The sequence below is a fragment of the Choloepus didactylus genome, chromosome 11 (genome assembly GCF_015220235.1).
Source record: "Choloepus didactylus isolate mChoDid1 chromosome 11, mChoDid1.pri, whole genome shotgun sequence".
Lineage (NCBI taxonomy): Eukaryota > Metazoa > Chordata > Mammalia > Pilosa > Megalonychidae > Choloepus > Choloepus didactylus.
The window spans coordinates 78,253,248-78,277,189 of NC_051317.1; the positions used below are offsets into that span (position 1 = coordinate 78,253,248).

Sequence of the window (23,942 nt, forward strand, 5' to 3'; positions counted from 1 at the left end):
CATCTCACATCTTATACAAAAATGAACTCAAAATGGATCAAAGACCTAAATATAAGAGCTAGGACCATAAAGCTCCTAGAAGAAAATGCAAGGAAGCATCTTCAGTATCTTGTGGTAGGAAATGGTTTCTTAGACTTTACACCCAAAGCACAACCAACAAAAGAAATAATAGATAAATGGTACCTCCTCAAAATTAAATACTATTTTTGCTTCAAAGGACTTTGTCAAAAAATGAAAAGGCAGCCTACTCAATGGGAGAAAATATTTGGAAACCACATATCTGATAAGAGTTTACTATCCAGAATATATACAGAAATCCTACAACTCAACAATAAAAAGACAAAACATCCCAATTAAAAAATGGTCAAAAGACTTGAATAGACATTTTTTCAAAGAGGAAATACAAATGGCTAAAAAGCATATGAAAAGATGCTCAACATCACTAGCTATTAGAGAAGTGTAAATAAAAACTAACAATTTCACACCTTCTGAATGGCCACTATTAAACAGGAAGCCACAAGTGTTGGAGAGGATGTGGAGAAATAGGAACACTTAATCATTGCTGGCGGGAAAGTAGAATGGTGCAGCTGCCGTGGGAAGAAAGTTTGATGGTTCCTCAGGAAGTGAAGTATAGAATTTCCATATGATCTGGCAATCCCACTACTAGGTATATATCCAGAAGAACTGACACAGGGACTCAGACAGACATTTTCATCCTTATTGCAACTGTAGCTACGATCATCCTGCCCTCTAACTGGTTTTCTTGTCATCAGTCTTAATTTGTTCTCCTCATTGCCTACAGGATAAAGTTCAAACTTCTCAGCATGCCACAGAGTCCTTCATATCCTATCCTAACATCTTCCATTCATTCCTTGGCACTCATCATTTCATCAGTCCCCCTCCTACCCCAATCTCCAGCTATACTGTATGATTCTGAACATACTTGCAGTTCCTAAATGTTGTCTCTCTCCTCTGTAGTTAAGGTTCTGTTTGCCTAGACTGTTGGGTCTGCTTTCTGCTCTGTGTCCTCCCCCAACCCCCTTTCCTCAATACTCTTTGCCTAGGTAAGTCCTATTCATCCTTTAGTGGCAATTTAGACATCACATTCTCCAAGGAGCCCTACTTGAAAAGCCTATGTTAGGCACTAATCCTGTGTGGTCTTAGAGTCCAATGTTCTTACCTTTTTCTAGGAATTGTAACTGCCTATTTACTTGTCTGTGTTTCTCTCTAAGATTTAAGTTCTTTGAGATGTTTTCTTCTTTACTTTTGTATTTTCATAGCATAACACAGTGCTTAGTGCATAATAGTTACTCATTAAACATCTGTGGGCTCATTTGATTATGGAATAGTATAGGAATTAAAAAAATATTGCACAGCAGTGTCTCCTTATGCAGCATTGTGTTTTAGTTTTTTTCCCCCTTACGAAATACTATATGGGTTTTAAATATAACCATTATGGACAATAATGTCACAGATTACTGAAAAAGACATAGTTTTATGATGCTTCCTTTTTCTACCCTATTAAATGACAGGTAGGATTGCAGACTTTATCTTTAGGCAGTATTTACTAAAATGTGTAAGTGGAATTCTGTCAGAAAGACAACTCTTTGGGTGATTTGGGTTTTTACTAGGTTGCCAAAGTTTTCCATCAAAAAAAGAATGCAGAGATACTGCAAATTTAAATAATTGCCAATAGTATTTTTATTTCCTGTAGTAAATAGCTGTATAGCTATTATGCTATAAATTTTAGAATGTCAGATTGCCCATTATGCAGAATAAACCCAGAATTTTGAAATTGAGATTACATGTTCTGTTGTTACAGTCCACATAAAGGAAACAACATTATTTTACTTAGTTGCATTTGCTAAATACTTTTTAGAAATAAAAGCAATTAAAAATGGAAACTATTAGGGTTTAAAGGCATTTTGAAATATTGTAGACACTGTTCCATTTCACCATTTTGTTTAACGTACTGGAAGGAAGTCGAAGAGAGGCAAAATAAGAAGCATTGGTAAAATATATTTGGGAAAATAAGAAATTCATTACTTTGCAACCAGAATTTAAATTACTGGTTATGTGGCACTATACCTACATTTAAAATAAATTATGAAAATGTTTGCTAAGGCTGTACCACATATAATATACACGAAATGTGTAATCAGTCTAAGTAATACGCTAAATGTTTTAAAATTCCCCTCTCAACTCTGAGGCAGTAGGTGGATGCTCAGTGAAGAGAAAAGTATCTGGACAGCACTGGCAACATTCTCAAGGAATTTTTCCCTGACAGCATCCCCTCCCACTCACCCTCCACACAGTTGTTCCCCAGTGCATTGAAAAGCACCTTGTATATCTTGTATAAACCTTTGTTGTAGCAGTTGCCATTAACATTCGGACCAGTGACATTGAAATTATTGTTTATCTATCTGTCTTCCCTCAATAAGCTATACAGTCTTTGAAGTCAGCTGCTATGTCTACCATGTGTGAAGAATGTAGTAGGTGTTTCAGTAGATGATAAATTGAGAATAGGAATTAGAGTCTTGGTATGCACTCTTAAGTATATATGGTAGACAGAGTTCAAGTGGGTTTTTTGAACATAGATACATTATTTTTTAAAATGTAGTTTTTATTTCTTTCACTTATAATAAAATAAATACTTGCTATGAAAGCCATCTTGCCTGAAATATAAGTACACAGTACAAGGTTAAAGAATGAATTTTTCTAATGAATGTATGTACCATTTAACTTTGTAAGAAATAATTTTTTTCATTGTTACATAGCATTTATAAAGATGTCTTAAGATTTCAAATCTAAGAAATCTATGGTCAGAGATTAAAAAACTGCATTTGTTAAGGTATATTTTAAATATTAATATATACATATTCCATAATCTGAATCTATTTAATATGAACATTAGCCTTTTTTCTATTGTTTTTGTTTTTTTTTTCTATAATTATGGCCTGACTTTGTAGAGCAGCGGTTCTCAACTGGGGGCAACTTTGACCCCCAGGGGACACCTGGCAATATCTGGTATCATTTTGATTATCACAACTTGGAGAGAGGTGTGATACTGACATCTAACGGGTAGAGGCCAGGAATGATGCTAAATATCTTACAATGCACAGGACAGCCCCCAAACACAAAGAATTAACAGGCCCTAAATGTCAACAGGGCTAAGGTTAAGAAACCCTGTTGTACAGTATGACCCAATTCACAATTTATGAATAGCCTCTCTCTGTCTACTGTAGTTCTGAAAACATTCACTTTGCTAATCGCCAAGACTATTAAAAGATTTAATCTAGTCAATGTAAAGCCCTGCTTATTATAAAAGCAATGATTAACTTTAAATATCAAATGATATTCCAGAATGATTAAATCACAAAATCAACTTAGAATGGTAGAGATTAGGATATATACCATTTACTTTCCCTTGAGTCTGCTCTGCTAGTTTAATTTGTTAACACTGGAAGTAGTCAGTACTGTTTTGAGGTACACAAGCAAATTAGCTTGTTTGCACATTTTACCAGACCATGATTTAAAAAAAGAAATCAGTGATATATAAAGCATTTGGCAAATAGCAAAGTGCCCTACAAGTGTTCTTAAAATGTTTGTCACAACAGTGTCAGAAATGAAGCGCTTCACTTATTTGTTCACATTTGTCATGAGCATGTGTTTCAACAGGTTAAATTTATTTGTATTCTATTTTACAATAATGTCTCATAAACAGTGCATATATATATGGGGTATATGGTATAAAATTAAGAGTTCCGTAATCTTTTCTCCCAAATTCTAGTTGTAAAAGTATCAATATATCAAATGAGTTTTCCTAATAGAGAACCAAATTTTCTTTAAAAATCATCAATCTAAGTTTATAGAAATTTTTAGTAGTTTAATAATTACTCATCCCTACTTTCACATTCTGTATATTTTCTCATGTTCAACAAACTCATTCAAATGATGTAAATTATCTCACCATTCAAAGAGAAAAGTCTGCAGTAATTTTAAACCATGGAGTTATCTTTTTTCTTTTTTTTATGAGCTCCTACAAATCAGTGAGAAAAAGAGGGCAGTAGAAAAATGGGCAAATATATACTTTGTAGAAGAGGAAAACTGAATAGCCAATAACTCGCCTTTTTTTTTTTTTTAAACTATTAATGATATAAAATGGCTGCTTTATGTCAGCACATGTTGATCTTCTTGACTCTTTTAAACAATTGTATGGATTAGCAGTTTATTTTAACATTAATCTGTCAGACTTCTAGGTTATTTTCTATTTTTTTGTTATGATAAACAGTTCTGTAAGGAATGTATATTTGTTTCATACACTTATGATTTCTTTGGAATAAATTCCTAGAAGTTAATTGGCTGGGTCAAATGACATACAAATTTAAAATCTAGTACATATTACCATGGAGTTATGTTAATTTTACCACTGACTGCTTTTTTCAGAAGTCCTTCTAGATCTTCTTTTGACACATAATAGTAGATTTTAACCTGCTTTCTTCCTCACAAACAAAATGTAATCAATTTCATGTTCACCCCAAATATCTGGAGATTGAGCCTTGTAGTAAATTCATATTACATAATTAATTTATTCTGGAGGAACCTCTTTCCTGGGAATTCTTAATTCAGTTTTTAAACGCCTCTGTGCTGCTCATCTTACTCCAGTTGCTTCATTTTCTTCAAGTTCTGTTGGATTATTTAATGGACGACTACAACATGTATTGGTAAAACAACCTGTAAAGGTAATTTTAGCATCTGATTTCTGCTATAGTAGGAGCTTATTTTCAGTGTTTACTAAGAAGACACTAGAAGCTCGATGCAATAATCCTTTGTCAATGTTTTTATTCAGGTGACAGTTCTTTTTTGGTCTCAGCACCTATTTTATTGTCATTTTCACCACTAATAATATCCATCTCTGCCAGAAGTTGAACCTGTTCCTCATCAAGATTGTTGGTCTTTATTTCACGCATTGTTACAATATGTCTGATCTATCCTAAAATCCCTGCGTTCCTTCTACAGCAGGCTGCCGAGTCGCCGAGCCCTTCAATGAGAATGCCAACTCTAAATACACTATTTTGTAGTTGATGAGTATTAAACTTTGCCAGGTCTTTCAATCCTCTCTTCAAAGAGTATTTTATTGCCTAAATAGTCACAAACATAACCAAAAATATTTTAAAGTTACAACGTCTTCTTTAGCTGATAAATTTTGAAAAATGAAATATTATAATAAGTTATTGGAAAGTACTGGTTTCATGGCTCATTTTCTTATTGATCAGATTGGTTTTGTGATTAAAATTAAATTGCATATACATTTCTAACAACACTTCTTTTAATAAAGGATAGACTTAGGGTTTTAGTTTAAATGATTTGCTGAGGGAAATCAGTGGGAGTTTATTCTTTCAGGTCTAGTAGTCTGCAGTTTTAGTGACTGGATTTGGATGAAACTTATAGTGATTGTTGACTTTTTCTTAAATGGTATGAAGGCCTATAAAACTGTCAGTTTAGTAATTTATTACTAAATTTTTTATTTGTGCACGATTTTAAAAAGATGACTGCTCTGGAACAGATTATAGGTAGCAAACATCTACTGCAGCTATTTAGGTAAATAAATCATTTTTATAACTGAACATTTTTATGTAGTTGAATCTGTGTTTTAGAGTTGGCATGAATTTCAGGGGTTATGCTAATAAAAACTTTTTGAAAATCTACATGGAATTTCATTATTAGCTAGTTTCTCAAAAATAATGGTAATGATTCTAACTAATTATTGATTACTGGGTATGTCAGGAACAGTGCTATGTGCTTAACGTATATATCTCATTGAATCTTCTCAGTAGCCCTATGAGATGGTACTTTGGTTCACTAAAGGTAGATGATAATGTATTCTTATGGCAGGAATGGTCAGCCATGTAGTTAGGCCAGGTAACACTATCCCCTAGGAAGAGAATTGCCTATTGTGATGAGAAACTTGGTTCACTAGAGCTAAGCAATAACAGTAGTTTGGCAGAACTGGTCAAGTCAGGCAACATTGTCTATCACAAATAGGAGAGTTCCTTGGCCCAGAAAGAACTTTAGACCTTGACTGTTGCTCTAAAAGTTGAGGTTGCTGAACTTGCTAGATTGTTATTTGTATCTGTTTAGTGGCACCCATGCAGTTTTTCTAGCCAGCCGTCTACTTCAAACACCACTCATTTTATCAAGGAAAAATAATTTCAGTCTTGTTTATGCCAGTCAAAAGGTCTCTGGTATAACTTGATTTTGCTACTTGAATTCTGTAAGTAGTTACTTTGCAGAGTGTAACTAGCCATACCTAGGGTATAGATTAAAATTAACTTGTACACATTAAGATTGTACACATTAGATAGTGCTGTTAATACTGGAGTTTTTCTTTCTTCAGCAGCTAGACTAGCAAACATTTCTTGAGCCTTAACCAAGTCCAAGCACTCACTAAGGCTTTATATATGTTTCTCATTTAATCCTCACAATAACTATATGCAGTGAGTAATATTTAGTCAACATTACTTTTCAATGTAATATTTGGAGTAGATAATATAGTCATGACATTCTTCTATATATAAAATAAATTTTATGGCACAGTCCCTCTCTCATCCCTGTCCCCCATCTACTCATTTACAGCTCTCCATGTCCCCACCCTCCCAGAAATTATTGCTATTAGTTTTTTATGCCTGGAGTTTGTTTATACATATTCAAATACATTCTTATGTATCCCAATTTTACCATAAAAGTATCATACTAATCATTATATATTTTTTTATTTTTCAAATTCTTGTTATTAAAATTTTCACACATGCAAAAAAAGTTGAGTACATTGAATCAAGAAACCCACCACTTAGATTCAACATTAACATTTTGCTGTTTTTCACTCATTTTGTGTGTGCTTGTGTGCCGCCCCCCCCCATTTTTAACCTGAGCCATTCGAAAGTAAATTATAATATCGTGGCATTCGTCCCTAAATACCTCTATTTTTTAAGTTCAGTTGCTGTCTAGACAATGAAGGATTTTATGCAGAGGAGTGGCATGATTGGATATTAATTACTTGATGGTGTGAAAGATGTCTCTGAGGAAGTTAAAACTAGAGTCATGGAGACCAGTTAAGAGATTTGGTATTGGTACAGGTGAGAGGGAATGAGGACAGAAGTAGAGAACAGTGGATTTAGTTGGGAAATATTTAGAATGTAAAATTAATAGTACTTTGTAATTGGGATTGGATCAAACAAGAAAAGTTAGCTGTTTACATTTGTTCGGAGAAAATCTGGAAAAGATGTGTTTGTTCATCTTGTATAGGGTTCTCTTTTTCTGTGTGGCCAATAAATGAAGAGGTTTCTTGTTACTGGAGATAAAGAAATGAACATTTATTTAGTTCCTATTCTATACCAGGCACTCCATGCCAATTATTTAACATGTTTCTTAATTCTCCAGTAACTTTGTGAGAAACCATTATCCTTATTTTTACAGATGAGAAAATTGAAGTATAGATTTGTAAAGGAATTTGTTCAAGATCATTTTGCTCCTAAGTGGGAAATGCATAATTTTAACATGGCTCTGATTAATTCTGAAGTCACTACATGACTGTTTTCCAAATCGTTTCATGAAGTTTAAAAAAAAAAAAGTTAGTGATATTTTTTCTTTTAAATGCATTTGTAATTATTCTTATGTGGATCATCAGCCTCTAAGAAACAGTATGCACAAGATTGCCAGATGTGCTAATGGACAAACTCTTCATTGTGAAATTGAAGAGTAAGCAATACCTACCAACTAACTTTCTCTTTGATGTAGTTGCTAGAAGATGAATGCAACTAACCTGTCTTATAATTTCAGCTTATTTTCTGTGATCATAGTCATTGTTTATTTTATTTTAAATATTTTTATGATGCAAACATAATCTTAATGGATTTATGGCTAGTAGGAAGTTTTAAACCAAAACATTCCTAAACCAAAGGAAATCATCACAAGTTGAAATACTTCAAAGCAAGGATAAAATCCACAGCCTTTTGTTTTTTATTTTTTCTTAAATTGGAGATGAGCTATCCAAGATGAAACAGTAGCATTAGAGCTGAATGTGAAGCACATTAACTAATGGCTTTTGACCTCTTCTCAGCTTTGGAAGAAAAAAGAAATAAATCATACTGTTTTTTAAAACTAGAAATATAGCTTTTTAAAAGTGACATCTTGATTCACTTCAAAATAGTAAACTCTCAATCTATAAAACTCTCAACCTCAAACAGTCAAGGTAAAATGGACATCATCCAACTTAAGTTCTCATATGACATTCTCTAGAGAAGTACATGAATAGAGAGTTACTTGAAGCTTTATCAGTCAGGATACCAACAATCCCAAAATATCTGTCTTAAATAACAAAGATTGATTGATTTCTTATTCATGCTGCATATTTCTTGTGGGACAGTCAGGAGCTATAATCCAGATGCCCTTACTAACCACTAGAACATTGTTGGTTGCTGTGAGAAAGGAAAAGAGATTGGCAATTATGTGTTGACCTTTAAAGCTTCTGCTAGACAGTACAACTTTTCCTCATATTTCATTGGTTATAGTAGTTTACATGCCCAGGCCTATCCTCTGAGATGCCAATGAAATGTAATCTCACTGTGTGCTTAGAAGGAGAACTGGAATATTGGTGCACAGACCTAATGTGAGGAAAAAATGGAATTATGCATGATTGATTAGTAGAGTCATTTTTTTAAAAAGATGCCCAATAGCTCTGAAATAATCCTGTTGTGATTGAATGAAGCTGAAAGGTGACCTTAGGTTGTTAACTGAAAATGTCCAGTAGTTATTTATTTGACTAGAGGAATCACCTGGTTCATTTGGGCTTGCTTTTGTTTCTGTTTTGTCCATTAAATTTTGATAGAAGTATTAAACAATGTTTGTTTTATGTACTTGCTTAAAACATAAATCTATTAGTAAAGAAAATTAAAAATTAAAAACTGTTTTTAATGTATAATATGTGACAGTTGTGAACAATGATGCCAGTGCAATGGTCTGAAAAGTCACAAGGGTGATAATTGGCATGAAACATGGCAACAGAAAGTATTGTTACATAGACATGCACTAGAAGCTTTAAAAAAGTGTATAATTTTAGGAAATAAGCTACATGAGGCAGTACAATTAATAATCATATTTAACTTTAGTAGCTTCTATCTAGACTTCTAAAAATTTATGAGATGAATAATCAATTCATACAGACTTAGTGCTTTTTCATATAGAGATGAAAAGACTTCCTTGGTGCAAAGTTATAAATCTTTTTTAGCTTTGACATAAGCTCTCAGTTTTCGTGGATACCCCGTTTTAACTAATAGTTTGATAGATTCCACTCAGCTCCTAGGATTTGGTAATCTTACATATATGTGTATTTTTTTAAATTAATTTTATTGAATATATTCACACACCATGTAATCATTCAAAGTGTAAAACAGTTGTTCAGTTTCATCATGTAGTTGTGCATTCAACACCACAATCAATTTTTGAACATTTTCATCATTCCAGAAAATAAAAATGAAAGTAAGAATAAAAATGTAAGTAAAAGAGGAGGCGGGGCAAGATGGCAGACTGGTGAGCTGTATGTTTTAGTTACTCCTACAGGAAAGTAGGTAGAAAGCCAGGAACTGCGTGGACTGGACACCACAGAGCAATCTGTCTTTGGGCATACTTCATACAACACTCATGAAAATGTCGAACTGCTGAGATCAGCGAAATCTGTAAGTTTTTGCGGCCAGGGGACCCGCGCCCCTCCCTGTCAGGCTCAGTCCCGTGGGAGGAGGGGCTGTCAGCTCCGGGAAGGAGAAGGGAGAACTACAGTGGCTGCTCTTATCGGAAACTCATTCTACTGATCCAGACTCCAACCATAGATAGACAGAGACCAGACACCAGAGAATCTGTGACCAGCCAGCCCAGCAGAGAGGAGACAGGCATAGAAAAAAAAAAAAAAACAACACGAAAAACTCCAAAATAAAAGCACAGGATTTTTAGAGTTCTGGTGAACACAGAAAGGGGAAGGGCGGAGCTCAGGCCCTAAGGCGCATATGCAAATCCCGAAGAAAAGCCGATCTCTCTGCCCTGTGGACCTTTCCTTAATGGCCCTGGTTGCTTTTTCTCTTAGCATTTCAATAACCCATTAGATCTCTGAGGAGGACCCTTTTTTTTTTTTTTTAAATCCTTTTTTCTTTTTCTAAAACAATTACTCTAAGAAGCCCAATACAGAAAGCTTCAAAGACTTTCAATTTGGGCACGTCAAGTCAAGAGCAGAACTAAGAGAGCTCTGAGACAAAAGGCAATAATTCAGTGGCTGAGAAAATTCACTAAACACCACAACTTCCCAAGAAAACGGGGGTGTCCGCTCACAGCCACCATCCTGGTGGACAGGAAACACTCCTGCCCATCGGCAGCCCCATAGCCCAGAGCTGCCCCAGACAACCCAGTGTGACGGAAGGGCTTCAAATAACAGGCACACACCACAAAACTGGGCGTGGACATTAGCCTTCCCTGCAACCTCAGCTGATTGTCCCAGAGTTGGGAAGGTGGAGCAGTGTGAATTAATAAAGCCCCATTCAGCCATCATTTGAGCAGACTGGGAGCCTCCCTACACAGCCCAGCAGCCCAGAACTGCCCTGGGGGGACGGCACTCACCTGTGACATAGCACAGTCATCCCTCAACAGAAGACCCGGGGTGCACAGCCTGGAAGAGGGGCCCACTTGCAAGTCTCAGGAGCCATACGCCAATACCAAGGACTTGTGGGTCAGTGGCAGAGACAAACTGTGGCAGGACTGAACTGAAGGATTAGACTATTGCACCAGCTTTAAAACTCTAGGATCACCAGGGAGATTTGATTGTTAGGGCCACCCCCCCTCCCTGACTGCCCAGAAACACGCCCCACATACAGGGCAGGCAACACCAACTACACACGCAAGCTTGGTACACCAATTGGGCCCCACAAGACTCACTCCCCCACTCACCAAAAAGGCTAAGCAGGGGAGAACTGGCTTGTGAACAGGTGGCTCGTGGACGCCACCTGCTGGTTAGTTAGAGAAAGTGTACTCCACGAAGCTGTAGATCTGATAAATTAGAGATAAGGACTTCAATAGGTCTACAAACCCTAAAAGAACCCTATCAAGTTCAGCAAATGCCACGAGGCCAAAAACAACAGAAAATTATAAAGCATATGAAAAAACTAGACGATATGGATAACCCAAGTCCAAGCACCCAAATCAAAAGACCAGAAGAGACACAGCACCTAGAGCAGCTACTCAAAGAACTAAAGATGAACAATGAGACCATAGTACGGGATATGAAGGAAATCAAGAAGACTCTAGAAGAGCATAAAGAAGACATTGCGAGGAGAGGCGGGGCAAGATGGCAGACTGGTAAGCTGTAAGTTTTAGTTACTCCTCCAGGAAAGTAGGTAAAAAGCCAGGAACTGCGTGGACTGGACACCACAGAGCAATCTGTCTTTGGGCATACTTCATACAACACTCATGAAAACGTGGAACTGCTGAGATCAGCGAAATCTGTAAGTTTTTGCGGCCAGGGGACCCGCGCCCCTCCCTGCCAGGCTCAGTCCCGGGGGAGGAGGGGCTGTCAGCTCCGGGAAGCAGAAGGGAGAACTGCAGTGGCTGCTCTTATCGGAAACTCATTCTACTGATTCAAACTCCAACCATAGATAGACTGAGACCAGACACCAGAGACTCTGAGAGCAGCCAGCCCAGCAGAGAGGAGACAGGCATAGAAAAAAAACAACACGAAAAACTCCAAAATAAAAGCAGAGGATTTTTGGAGTTCTGGTGAACACAGAAAGGGGAAGGGCGGAGCTCAGGCCTTGACGCGCATATGCAAATCCCGAAGAAAAGCTGATCTCTCTGCCCTGTGGACCTTTCCTTAATGGCCCTGGTTGCTTTGTCTTTTAGCATTTCAATAACCCCTTAGATCTCTGAGGAGGGCTGTTTTTTTTTTTTTTTTTTTTTTTTAATACTTTTTTCTTTTTCTAAAACAATTACTCTAGGAAGCCCAATACAGAAAGCTTCAAAGACTTTCAATTTGGGCACGTCAAGTCAAGAGCAGAACTAAGAGAGCTCTGAGACAAAAGGCAATAATCCAGTGGCTGAGAAAATTCACTAAACAACACAACTTCCCAAGAAAAGGGGGGTGTCCGCTCACAGCCACCATCCTGGTGGACAGGAAACACTCCTGCCCATCGGCAGCCCCATAGCCCAGAGCTGCCCCAGACAACCCAGTGTGACGGAAGGGCTTCAAATAACAGGCACACACCACAAAACTGGGCGTGGACATTAGCCTTCCCTGCAACCTCAGCTGAATGTCCCAGAGCTGGGAAGGTGGAGCAGTGTGAATTAACAAAGTCCCATTCAGCCATCATTTGAGCAGACTGGGAGCCTCCCTACACAGCCCAGCAGCCCAGAACTGCCCTGGGGGGACGGCACTCACCTGTGACATAGCACAGTCATCCCTCAACAGAGGACCCGGGGTGCACGGCCTGGAAGAGGGGCCCACTTGCAAGTCTCAGGAGCCATACGCCAATACCAAAGACTTGTGGGTCAGTGGCAGAGACAAACTGTGGCAGGACTGAACTGAAGAATTAGACTATTGCAGCAGCTTTAAAACTCTAGGATCATCAGGGAGATTTGATTGTTAGGGCCACCCCCCCTCCCTGACTGCCCAGAAACACGCCCCACATACAGGGCAGGCAACACCAACTACACACGCAAGCTTGGTACACCAATTGGGCCCCACAAGACTCACTCCCCCACTCACCAAAAAGGCTAAGCAGGGGAGATCTGGCTTGTGGAGAACAGGTGGCTCGTGGAAGCCACCTGCTGGTTAGTTAGAGAAAGTGTACTCCACGAAGCTGTAGATCTGATAAATTAGAGATAAGGACTTCAATAGGTCTACAAACCCTAAAAGAACCCTATCAAGTTCAGCAAATGCCACGAGGCCAAAAACAACAGAAAATTATAAAGCATATGAAAAAACCAGACGATATGGATAACCCAAGCCCAAGCACCCAAATCAAAATACCAGAAGAGACACAGCACCTAGAGCAGCTACTCAAAGAACTAAAGATGAACAATGAGACCATAGTACGGGATATGAAGGAAATCAAGAAGACCCTAGAAGAGCATAAAGAAGACATTGCAAGACTAAATAAAAAAATGGATGATCTTATGGAAATTAAAGAAACTGTTGACCAAATTAAAAAGATTCTGGACACTCATAGTACAAGACTAGAGGAAGTTGAACAACGAATCAGTGACCTGGAAGATGACAGAATGGAAAATGAAAGCATAAAAGAAAGAATGGGGGGAAAAAAATTGAAAAACTCGAAATGGACCTCAGGGATATGATAGATAATATGAAACGTCCGAATATAAGACTCATTGGTGTCCCAGAAGGGGAAGAAAAGGGTAAAGGTCTAGGAAGAGTATTCAAAGAAATTGTTGGGGAGAACTTCCCAAATCTTCTAAACAACATAAATACACAACTCATAAATGCTCAGCGAACTCCAAATAGAATAAATCCAAAAAAACCCACTCCGAGACATATACTGATCACACTGTCAAACATAGAAGAGAAGGAGCAAGTTCTGAAAGCAGCAAGAGAAAAGCAATTCACCACATACAAAGGAAACAGCATAAGACTAAGTAGTGACTACGCAGCAGCCACCATGGAGGCAAGAAGGCAGTGGCACGATATATTTAAAATTCTGAGTGAGAGGAATTTCCAGCCAAGAATACTTTATCCAGCAAAGCTCTCCTTCAAATTTGAGGGAGAGCTTAAATTTTTCACAGACAAAGAAATGCTGAGAGAATTTGCTAACAAGAGACCTGCCCTACTGGAGATAGTAAAGGGAGCCCTACAGACAGAGAAACAAAGACAGGACAGAGAGACTTGGAGAAAGGTTCAGTACTAAAGAGATTCGGTATGGGTACAATAAAGGATATTAATAGAGAGAGGGAAAAATATGGCAAACATAAACCAAAGGATAAGATGGCTGATTCAAGAAATGCCTTCACGGTTTTAATGTTGAATGTAAATGGATTAAACTCCCCAATTAAAAGATATAGATTCGCAGAATGGATCAAAAAAAATGAACCATCAATATGTTGCATACAAGAGACTCATCTTAGACACAGGGACACAAAGAAACTGAAAGTGAAAGGATGGAAAAAAATATTTCATGCAAGCTACAGCCAAAAGAAAGCAGGTGTAGCAATATTAATCTCAGATAAAATAGACTTCAAATGCAGGGATGTTTTGAGAGACAAAGAAGGCCACTACATACTAATAAAAGGGGCAATTCAGCAAGAAGAAATAACAATCGTAAATGTCTATGCACCCAATCAAGGTGCCACAAAATACATGAGAGAAACATTGGCAAAACTAAAGGAAGCAATTGATGTTTCCACAATAATTGTGGGAGACTTCAACACATCACTCTCTCCTATAGATAGATCAACCAGACAGAAGACCAATAAGGAAATTGAAAACCTAAACAATCTTATAAATGAATTAGATTTAACAGACATATACAGGACATTACATCCCAAATCACCAGGATACACATACTTTTCTAGTGCTCACGGAACTTTCTCCAGAATAGATCATATGCTGGGACATAAAACAAGCCTCAATAAATTTAAAAAGATTGAAATTATTCAAAGCACATTCTCTGACCACAATGGAATACAATTAGAAGTCAATAACCATCAGAGACTTAGAAAATTCACAAATACCTGGAGGTTAAACAACACACTCCTAAACAATCAGTGGGTTAAAGAAGAAATAGCAAGAGAAATTGCTAAATATATAGAGACGAATGAAAATGAGAACACAACATACCAAAACCTATGGGATGCAGCAAAAGCAGTGCTAAGGGGGAAATTTATAGCACTAAACGCATATATTAAAAAGGAAGAAAGAGCCAAAATCAAAGAACTAATGGATCAACTGAAGAAGCTAGAAAATGAACAGCAAACCAATCCTAAACCAAGTAGAAGAAAAGAAATAACAAGGATTAAAGCATTAATAAATGACATAGAGAACAAAAAAACAATAGAGAGGATAAATATCACCAAAAGTTGGTTCTTTGAGAAGATCAACAAGATTGACAAGCCCCTAGCTACACTGACAAAATCAAAAAGAGAGAAGACCCATATAAACAAAATAATGAATGAAAAAGGTGACATAACTGCAGATCCTGAAGAAATTAAAAAAATTATAAGAGGATATTATGAACAACTGTATGGCAACAAACTGGATAATGTAGAAGAAATGGACAATTTCCTGGAAACATATGAACAACCTAGACTGACAAGAGAAGAAATAGAAGACCTCAACCAACCCATCACAAGCAAAGAGATCCAATCAGTCATCAAAAATCTTCCCACAAATAAATGCCCAGGGCCAGATGGCTTCACAGGGGAATTCTACCAAACTTTCCAGAAAGAACTGACACCAATCTTACTCAAACTCTTTCAAAACATTGAAGAAAATGGAACACTACCTAACTCATTTTATGAAGCTAACATCAATCTAATACCAAAACCAGGCAAAGATGCTACAAAAAAGGAAAACTACCGGCCAATCTCCCTAATGAATATAGATGCAAAAATCCTCAACAAAATACTTGCAATTCGAATCCAAAGACACATTAAAAAAATCATACACCATGACCAAGTGGGGTTCATTCCAGGCATGCAAGGATGGTTCAACATAAGAAAAACAATCAATGTATTATAACACATTAAAAACTCAAAAGGGAAAAATGAATTGATCATCTCAATAGATGCTGAAAAAGCATTTGACAAAATCCAACATCCCTTTTTGATAAAAACACTTCAAAAGGTAGGAATTGAAGGAAACTTCCTCAACATGATAAAGAGCATATATGAAAAACCCACAGCCAGCATAGTACTCAATGGTGAGAGACTGAAAGCCTTCCCTCTAAGATCAGGAACAAGACAAGGATGCCCGCTGTCACCACTGTTATTCAACATTGTGCTGGAAGTGCTAGCCAGGGCAATCCGGCAAGACAAAGAAATAAAAGGCATCCAAATTGGAAAAGAAGAAGTAAAACTGTCATTGTTTGCAGATGATATGATCTTATATCTAGAAAACCCTGAGAAATCGACGATACACCTACTAGAGCTAATAAACAAATTTAGCAAAGTAGCGGGATACAAGATTAATGCACATAAGTCAGTAATGTTTCTATATGCTAGAAATGAACAAACTGAAGTGACACTCAAGAAAAAGATACCATTTTCAATACCAACTAAAAAAATCAAGTACCTAGGAATAAACTTAACCAAAGATGTAAAAGACCTATACAAAGAAAACTACATAACTCTACTAAAAGAAATAGAAGGGGACCTTAAAAGATGGAAAAATATTCCGTGTTCATGGATAGGAAGGCTAAATGTCATTAAGATGTCAATTCTACCCAAACTCATCTACAGATTCAATGCAATCCCAATCAAAATTCCAACAACCTACTTTGCAGACTTGGAAAAGCTAGTTATCAAATTTATTTGGAAAGGGAAGATGCCTCGAATTGCTAAAGAGAATCTAAAAAAGAAAAACGAAGTGGGAGGACTTACACTCCCTGACTGTGAAGCTTATTATAAAGCCACAGTTGCCAAAACAGCATGGTACTGGCACAAAGATAGACAGATAGATCAATGGAATCGAATTGAGAATTCAGAAATAGACCCTCAGATCTATGGCCGACTGATCTTTGATAAGGCCCCCAAAGTCACCGAACTGAGCCATAATGGTCTTTTCAACAAATGGGGCTGGGAGAGTTGGATATCCATATCCAAAAGAATGAAAGAGGACCCCTACCTCACCCCTTACACAAAAATTAACTCAAAATGGACCAAAGATCTCAATATAAAAGAAAGTACCATAAAACTCTTAGAAGATAATGTAGGAAAACATCTTCAAGACCTTGCATTAGGCGGCCACTTCCTAGACTTTACACCCAAAGCACAAGCAACAAAAGAGAAAATAGATAAATGGGAACTCCTCAAGCTTAGAAGTTTCTGCACCTCAAAGGAATTTCTCAAAAAGGTAAAGAGGCAGCCAACTCAATGGGAAAAAATTTTTGGAAACCATGTATCTGACAAAAGACTGATATCTTGCATATACAAAGAAATCCTACAACTCAATGACAATAGTAGAGACAGCCCAATTATAAAATGGGCAAAAGATATGAAAAGACAGTTCTCTGAAGAGGAAATACAAATGGCCAAGAAACACATGAAAAAATGTTCAGCTTCACTAGCTATTAGAGAGATGCAAATTAAGACCACAATGAGATACCATCTAACACCGGTTAGAATGGCTGCCATTAAACAAACAGGAAACTACAAATGCTGGAGGGGATGTGGAGAAATTGGAACTCTTATTCATTGTTGGTGGGATTGTATAATGGTTCAGCCACTCTGGAAGTCAGTCTGGCAGTTCCTTAGAAAACTAGATATAGAGCTACCATTCGATCCAGCTATTGCACTTCTCGGTATATACCCAGAAGATCGGAAAGCAGTGACACGAACAGATATCTGCACGCCAATGTTCATAGCAGCATTATTCACAATTGCCAAGAGATGGAAACAACCCAAATGTCCTTCAACAGATGAGTGGATAAATAAAATGTGGTATATACACACGATGGAATACTACGCGGCAGTAAGAAGGAACGATCTGGTGAAACATATGAGAACATGGATGAACCTTGAAGACATAATGCTGAGCGAAATAAGCCAGGCACAAAAAGAGAAATATTATATGCTACCACTAATGTGAACTTTGAAAAATGTAAAACAAATGGTTTATAATGTAGAATGTAGGGGAACTAGCAGTAGAGAGCAATTAAGGAAGGGGGGAACAATAATCCAAGAAGAACAGATAAGCTATTTAACGTTCTGGGGATGCCCAGAAATGACTATGGTCTGTTAATTTCTGATGGATGTAGTAGGAACAAGTTCACTGAAATGTTGCTATATTATGTAACTTTCTTGGGGTAAAGTAGGAACATGTTGGAAGTTAAGCAGTTACCTTAGGTTAGTTGTCTTTTTCTTACTCCCTTTTTATGGTCTCTTTGAAATGTTCTTTTATTGTATGCTTGTTTTCTTTTTAACTTTTTTTTTTCATACAGTTGATTTAAAAAAGAAGGGAAAGTTAAAAAAAAAAAAAAAAAGGAAAAAGACAAACCAGGGGAAAAAAAAAAAAGATGTAGTGCCCCCTTGAGGAGCCTGTGGAGAATGCAGGGGTATTCACCTACCCCACCTCCATGGTTGCTAACATGACCATAGACATAGGGGACTGGTGGTTTGATGGGTTGAGCCCTCTACCATAAGTTTTACCCTTGGGAAGACGGTTGCTGCAAAGGAGAGGCTAGGCCTCCCTATATTTGTGCCTAAGAGTCTCCTCCTGAATGCCTCTTTGTTGCTCAGATGTGGCCCTCTCTCTCTGGCTAAGCCAACTTGAAAGGTGAAATCACTGCCCTCCCCCCTACGTGGGACCAGACACCCAGGGGAGTGAATCTCCCTGGCAACGTGGAATATGACTCCCGGAGAGGAATGTAGACCCGGCATCGTGGGATGGAGAACATCTTCTTGACCAAAAGGGGGATGTGAAAGGAAATGAAATAAGCCTCAGTGGCAGAGAGATTCCAAAAGGAGCCGAGAGGTCACTCTGGTGGGCACTCTTACGCACACTTTAGACAACCCTTTTTAGGTTCTAAAGAATTGGGGTAGCTGGTGGTGGATACCTGAAACTATCAAACTACAACCCAGAACCCATGAATCTCGAAGACAGTTCTATAAAAATGTAGCTTATGAGGGGTGACAATGGGATTGGGAAAGCCATAAGGACCACACTCCACTTTGTCTAGTTTATGGATGGATGTGTAGAAAAATAGGGGAAGGAAACAAACAGACAAAGTTACCCAGTGTTCTTTTTTACTTCAATTGCTCTTTTTCACTCTAATTATTATTCTTGTTATTTTTGTGTGTGTGCTAATGAAGGTGTCAGGGATTGATTTAGGTGATGAATGTACAACTATGTAATGGTACTGTAAACAATCGAAAGTACGATTTGCTTTGTATGACTGCGTGGTATGTGAATATATCTCAATAAAATGATGATTAAAAAAAAAAGAAGACATTGCAAGACTAAATAAAAAAATGGATGATCTTATGGAAATTAAAGAAACTGTTGACCAAATTAAAAAGATTCTGGACACTCATAGTACAAGACTAGAGGAAGTTGAACAACGAATCAGTGACCTGGAAGATGACAGAATGGAAAATGAAAGCATAAAAGAAAGAATGGGGAAAAAAATTGAAAAAATCGAAATGGACCTCAGGTATATGATAGATAATATGAAACGTCCAAATATAAGACTCATTGGTGTCCCAGAAGGGGAAGAAAAGGGTAAAGGTCTAGGAAGAGTATTCAAAGAAATTGTTGGGGAAAACTTCCCAAATCTTCTAAACAACATAAATACACAAATCATAAATGCTCAGCGAACTCCAAATAGAATAAATCCAATTAAACCCACTCCAAGTCATATACTGATCACACTGTCAAACACGGAAGAGAAGGAGCAAGTTCTGAAAGCAGCAAGAGAAAAGCAATTCACCACATACAAAGGAAACAGCATAAGACTAAGTAGTGACTACTCAGCAGCCACCATGGAGGCGAGAAGGCGGTGGCACGATATATTTAAAATTCTGAGTGAGAAAAATTTCCAGCCAAGAATACTTTATCCAGCAAAACTCTCCTTCAGATTTGAGGGAGAGCTTAAATTTTTCACAGACAAAGAAATGCTGAGAGAATTTGCTAACAAGAGACCTGCCCTACTGGAGATACTAAAGGGAGCCCTACAGACAGAGAAACAAAGACAGGACAGAGAGACTTGGAGAAAGGTTCAGTACTAAAGAGATTCGGTATGGGTACAATAAAGGATATTAATAGAGAGAGGGGAAAAATATGGCAAACATAAACCAAAGGATAAGATGGCCGATTCAAGAAATGCCTTCACGGTTATAACGTTGAATGTAAATGGATTAAACTCCCCAATTTAAAGATACAGGTTCGCAGAATGGATCAAAAAAAATGAACCATCAATATGTTGCATACAAGAGACTCATCTTAGACATAGGGACACAAAGAAACTGAAAGTGAAAGGATGGAAAAAAATATTTCATGCAAGCTACAGCCAAAAGAAAGCAGTTGTAGCAATATTAATCTCAGATAAAATAGACTTCAAATGCAGGGATGTTTTGAGAGACAAAGAAGGCCACTACATACTAATAAAAGGGGCAATTCAGCAAGAAGAAATAACAATCGTAAATGTCTATGCACCCAATCAAGGTGCCACAAAATACATGAGAGAAACACTGGCAAAACTAAAGGAAGCAATTGATGTTTCCACAATAATTGTGGTAGACTTCAACACATCACTCTCTCCTATAGATAGATCAACCGGACAGAAGACCAATAAGGAAATTGAAAACCTAAACAATCTGATAAATGAATTAGATTTAACAGACATATACAGGACATTACATCCCAAATCACCAGGATACACATACTTCTCTAGTGCTCACGGAACTTTCTCCAGAATAGATCATATGCTGGGACATAAAACAAGCGTCAATAAATTTAAAAAGATTGAAATTATTCAAAGCACATTCTCTGATCACAATGGAATACAATTAGAAGTCAATAACCATCAGAGACTTAGAAAATTCACAAATACCTGGAGGTTAAACAACACACTCCTAAACAATCAGTGGGTTAAAGAAGAAATAGCAAGAGAAATTGCTAAATATATAGAGACGAACGAAAATGAGAACACAACATACCAAAACCTAAGGGATGCAGCAAAAGCAGTGCTAAGGGGGAAATTTATAGCACTAAACACATATATTAAAAAGGAAGAAAGAGCCAAAATCAAAGAACTAATGGATCAACTGAAGAAGCTAGAAAATGAACAGCAAACCAATCCTAAACCAAGTAGAAGAAAAGAAATAACAAGGATTAAAGCAGAAATAAATGACATAGAGAACAAAAAAACAATAGAGAGGATAAATATCACCAAAAGTTGGTTCTTTGAGAAGATCAACAAGATTGACAAGCCCCTAGCTAGACTGACAAAATCAAAAAGAGAGAAGACCCATATAAACAAAATAATGAATGAAAAAGGTGACATAACTGCAGATCCTGAAGAAATTAAAAAAATTATAAGAGGATATTATGAACAACTGTATGGCCATAAACTGGACAATGTAGAAGAAATGGACAATTTCCTGGAAACATATGAACAACCTAGACTGACCAGAGAAGAAATAGAAGAACTCAACCAACCCATCACAAGCAAAGCGATCCAATCAGTCATCAAAAATCTTCCCACAAATAAATGCCCAGGGCCAGATGGCTTCACAGGGGAATTCTACCAAACTTTCCAGAAAGAACTTACACCAATCTTACTCAAACTTTTTCAAAACATTGAAGAAAATGGAACACTACCTAACTCATTTTATGAAGCTAACATCAATCTAATACCAAAACCAGGCAAAGATGCTACAAAAAAGGAAAACTACCGGCCAATCTCCCTAATGAATATAGATGCAAAAATCCTCAACAAAATACTTGCAATTCGAATCCAAAGACATATTAAAAAAATCATACACCATGACCAAGTGGGGTTCATTCCAGGCATGCAAGGATGGTTCAACATAAGAAAAACAATCAATGTATTACAACACATTAAAAACTCGAAAGGGAAAAATCAATTGATCATCTCAATAGATGCTGAAAAAGCATTTGACAAAATCCAACATCCCTTTTTGATAAAAACACTTCAAAAGGTAGGAATTGAAGGAAACTTCCTCAACATGATAAAGAGCATATATGAAAAACCCACAGCCAGCATAGTACTCAATGGTGAGAGACTGAAAGCCTTCCCTCTAAGATCAGGAACAAGACAAGGATGCCCGCTGTCACCACTGTTATTCAACATTGTGCTGGAAGTGCTAGCCAGGGCAATCCGGCAAGACAAAGAAATAAAAGGCATCCAAATTGGAAAAGAAGAAGTAAAACTGTCATTGTTTGCAGACGATATGATGTTATATCTAGAAAACCCTGAGAAATCGACGATACAGCTACTAGAACTAATAAACAAATTTAGCAAAGTAGCGGGATACAAGATTAATGCACATAAGTCAGTAATGTTTCTACATGCTAGAAATGAACAAACTGAAGAGACACTCAAGAAAAAGATACCATTTTCAATAGCAACTAAAAAAATCAAGTACCTAGGAATAAACTTAACAAAGATGTAAAAGACCTATACAAAGAAAACTACATAACTCTACTAAAAGAAATAGAAGGGGACCTTAAAAGATGGAAAAATATTCCATGTTCATGGATAGGAAGGCTAAATGTCATTAAGATGTCAATTCTACCCAAACTCATCTACAGATTCAATGCAATCCCAATCAAAATTCCAACAACCTACTTTGCAGACTTGGAAAAGCTAGTTATCAAATTTATTTGGAAAGGGAAGATGCCTCGAATTGCTAAAGACACTCTAAAACAGAAAAACGAAGTGGGAGGACTTACACTCCCTGACTGTGAAGCTTATTATAAAGCCACAGTTGCCAAAACAGCATGGTACTGGTACAAAGATAGACATATAGATCAATGGAATCGAATTGAGAATTCGGAGATAGACCCTCAGATCTATGGCCGACTGATCTTTGATAAGGCCCCCAAAGTCACTGAACTGAGCCATAATGGTCTTTTCAACAAATGGGGCTGGGAGAGTTGGATATCCATATCCAAAAGAATGAAAGAGGACCCCTACCTCACCCGCTACACAAAAATTAACTCAAAATGGACCAAAGATCTCAATATAAAAGAAAGTACCATAAAACTCCTAGAAGATAATGTAGGAAAACATCTTCAAGACCTTGTATTAGGCGGCCACTTCCTAGACTTTACACCAAAAGCACAAGCAACAAAAGAGAAAATAGATAAATGGGAACTCCTCAAGCTTAGAAGTTTCTGCACCTCAAAGGAATTTCTCAAAAAGGTAAAGAGGCAGCCAACTCAATGGGAAAAAATTTTTGGAAACCATGTATCTGACAAAAGACTGATATCTTGCATATACAAAGAAATCCTACAACTCAATGACAGTAGTACAGACAGCCCAATTATAAAATGGGCAAAAGATATGAAAAGACAGTTCTCTGAAGAGGAAATACAAATGGCCAAGAAACACATGAAAAAATGTTCAGCTTCACTAGCTATTAGAGATGCAAATTAAAACCACAATGAGATACCATCTAACACCGGTTAGAATGGCTGCCATTAAACAAACAGGAAACTACAAATGCTGGAGGGGATGTGGAGAAATTGGAACTCTTATTCACTGTTGGTGGGACTGTATAATGGTTCAGCCACTCTGGAAGTCAGTCTGGCAGTTCCTTAGAAAACTAGATATAGAGCTACCATTCGATCCGGCGATTGCACTTCTCGGTATATACCCGGAAGATTGGAAAGCAGTGACACGAACAGATATCTGCACGCCAATGTTCATAGCAGCATTATTCACAATTGCCAAGAGATGGAAACAACCCAAATGTCCTTCAGCAGATGAGTGGATAAATAAAATGTGGTATATACACACGATGGAATACTACGCGTCAGTAAGAAGGAACGATCTGGTGAAACATATGAGAACATGGATGAACCTTGAAGACATAATGCTGAGTGAAATAAGCCAGGCACAAAAAGAGAAATATTATATGCTACCACTAATGTGAACTTTCAAAAATATAAAACAAATGGTTTATAATGTAGAATGTAGGGGAACTAGCAGTAG

The 23,942-nt window shown here is 37.2% G+C and overlaps 1 protein-coding gene and 1 pseudogene across 1 annotated transcript in view; one reads left to right on the plus strand and one right to left on the minus strand.

Annotated features, from left to right (window-relative positions):
• Positions 1-23,942, plus strand: part of NDUFS4 (NADH:ubiquinone oxidoreductase subunit S4) — a 146,236-nt gene that overhangs the window by 22,818 nt on the left and 99,476 nt on the right. The gene's annotated exons all lie outside the window — the stretch shown is intronic.
• Positions 3,910-4,994, minus strand: LOC119506265 (annotated as a pseudogene).